The sequence below is a fragment of the Cibotium barometz genome, chromosome 23 (genome assembly GCF_041138505.1).
Source record: "Cibotium barometz isolate CiBa-2024 chromosome 23, ASM4113850v1, whole genome shotgun sequence".
NCBI classification, from domain to species: domain Eukaryota; kingdom Viridiplantae; phylum Streptophyta; class Polypodiopsida; order Cyatheales; family Cibotiaceae; genus Cibotium; species Cibotium barometz.
The window spans coordinates 24,539,918-24,543,356 of NC_141068.1; positions in this window are offsets into that span (position 1 = coordinate 24,539,918).

Here is a 3,439-nt window from a genome sequence, read left to right on the forward strand (position 1 = left end):
GTTTGCGAGACAAATGATCAGAGGAACTCTTACTCATGGTAGTTTTCTCATTGCAAATCATTCGGAATAAAGTAAGAATACATTGCATTATAATGGCAGGAACTAGGGATCTATCGACGGCCCGACGTACCCACATCTACACAGGGAATTATCGACGTCTCGAGTTACCCATATCATCATAGGGAGTTATCAACGTCTCGATGAGTCACATATGTACATCCGTAAACCATCAGGTGGACTGTATAAATCACCTAAAAGACAGAACTAGAGAAAGAAATACCAACAAAGGAAGAATCCAAAATTCCTTAATTCGAACACAACAAGATAAAGTCGTTGATATCTAAAGAAAGAGATTTCAACAAGTGAAAATGCCGAAGAGGTTACACTCATTAAAACATGCAGGCTATAGATAAACGGAGTTTATCTAGAGAATGCCTACACTATAACTTCAAGTGAAGTTAAAAAATGAGATTGTTTTTGAATATTGGGGTCAACATGCCAAGTGATATAAGCAAGACAACAACCCAATGCATCAATTGGCTACTCCATACTACAGTTCAGTAGAAATTTGGTAGAAAATTGATAGCATCTCTGTGGAAAACCCGCCAAAATGCATAAAAAATATATATTTTAACCATAAAATGCTCTAAAAATTTCTAAATAATTAGAAAAAATTCTCCAAAATCATAGAAATTTAGGGAAATCATTATACCAAAAATATCTGTAATAAAATGTGTAGTATTTTCATAAAAATTTCATAAATGCTTATTTTCAACCAAAAAAATTAGAAAAAATAGCATTGAACTCAGAGAATTCCCCCGCAACGTCGATTCGTCCATTGAATAGAAGAAACACGCATTCCAACTGCCATATCAATAATCCACGTGCATAATCACCAAAACAAACCAACAAAATAACATTTTTATTTAATAAATATTAAAAATTACTTAAAAAAATGCTAAAAATTAGAATAAGAAAGAAAAAACAGCAACCAATTAACTAGAGATTGCTCTGATAGCACTATTGAAACCCTAAGATCTCTCTAGATAATTTTCATGCATAAACTCATCCACCAAACCATCCCCGAGTCCAAGGGTGCTATGGGATCAAGACAATTGTTGCTTCTGCTAATTTATCTCATGGCCTTTATAGGCTAGATGCATATGAAAGACAAAGGCATGCTACATGTACAATTTCTACCACAAAGCAAATGGGTGATGCTAAGCTATGGCAAGCACGCTTTGGTCACTTGAACTTTGGCAATTTGCTGCATTTGCATAAACATGACATGGTGTCTGAGTTGCCACATCTTGAAGCCCCTATCAAACATGTTTGTGAGGTCTATATTCTTGGAAAAATGCAATGGGCATCATTTTCCAAGGATGGTTAAATTAGAGTTGTCCAAAAATTACAGCTTATACATAGTGATGTATGTGGTCCTATGAGGGCACCATTTATTGGGGGCTACCTCTATTTTGTCACATTCATTAATGATTATTCCAGGCATACCTGGGTATATGTTATGGCCTACTCCACCTCCCAAGATAACTCCACACATTCACAAATGAAAGAAGCAATAGACAACAACTATCATAGGGTACTTATTAATGTTCTGAGCTCACGTCCCTTGAGGCTCTATAAGATTTCTTGTAGAAGCTCCAATCCTCCAATCTCCACCTCCACTTTGTCACCGCAGAGTCACTCACACCACAATGCAAGGCAATCATCCTCTCACTCTCCCACACACAAACATGGAAGAGGCACATGCACTAGAGTACACAAATTATCTCTCTCTCTCTCTCTCTCTCTCTCTCTCTCTCTCTCTCTCTCTCTCACATAGAAGACAAGATAAGAGCTCTCATAGCACAAAGGGGATCACGTCTTTCCATTATGAGAAATTGCCTTATATACAACTGGCCCTTATTCACACATGGGCACCCAAAACTTACTAACTAAAGCCTTGGCTGGCCAGTATCTCATAATGTACATCCTTTTTAGTGCCTTTACATAACACTTATTAATGTCCTCAAATGGAGGAGCATATTTGTTAATACAAAATGGGATTAACATTCCCCCTACCTAATGTAGGTTATGTCCTCAAAACATCTTACCTAGGTTGAAAGACCTGGTCACACCAAACTCATGTTTATAGAAGTTACGACGTGCTTGAAGCTTTTTGAGGGTTCTTTGAAATGCTGAGTGTGACGTCCAAAACCCGGTGTCTATCATATCTTTGAATGTGACATGCATGTACCCTGGGGCAATGATAATATAGCATCATCCCTTGTTCATTTGGGTCTCTCTTCATATCAAAGCACAATTGCTCTGCTGCATCATATTCACGGGTAAGTTACAGACGTTGAGGACCATCTCCTGAATTGGGTGGAGGTTGTGGAGGTTTCACAGTTGTTGTCATGAACTCATGTAGGTATGTGAACTCTTATGGGGCTATATTTGGATATTTAATATATTCACACTCAAAATCATAGATGACATTAGTGAGCATTGCCTCTAGATATTTATGTATCTTTTTATATAGTTCTATAATACCCATGGGATGATATAAGGTAGATTTAGATATTGATGGGTATCATAAACCTCAACCCACCCCTAGTTAATTATCCACTAGTAGCTACAAGCAACAATAACCTCGTAGTTGGCCGGTATAGATGGCATGTCATCTGGCATGAATAGGTCGAGTTTGTTGACACTGTCATCCAGAATGAGAATGTTGTAACACCTGACACCAAATACAAAGGTTGAGCACTATGGGGTGTAATTGGAAAAAAAAGATGTCATCTGGGTTAGTAAGAACTACATCACTTTTAATATTCCCATTACTAATGTAGGGTTAGTGTCCCTCTCTGTATTCTGATGTATGAGGGATAAATCTCCTAAATTGAGGTCTTCTGTTAGATTAATTTCATATTGAAGAAGAGAGAGGGTTAGTGCAGATAAAAATAAAGTAAGAGTTTGAGGAGGGGCCTAAGGAGTCATCGAGAAGAAAGAGCCTATCACTCTGAAGCACACTCGATGAGTTGACTTAGATTGTCAATTTGCTCACTCCTTTGAGGGCGGTCCTGGATGGCAAGCCTTCATTCCAATTCTTGTATTCTGGTAGGAGTGTGGAAATTGTTGCTTTGCGTACTTCCCGTGCAGCTACTAGCTCTGTGTATCTTTTGTCGGCTTCTTCTTTGGCAATCCTGCGATGTTGTGAGCTTGAGCCTCCTCGAATTGATTTAGGCATTCTTGTGCTAATGTCTGGCTATTGGTGAGTTGCTGGTTGACATGCTCAAGAATGTGTTGGTGGCTTACTAGCATCTGCTCCATTTGCCTTGTTTTGGTACTAATAGCCTCATTGAGGTTCCTTAGCTTTTCGGCCTGTGCTTTGTTGAGCTGTTCTCGTTCAGTTTGGAGGCTATTCACCTTATGTTCAGAG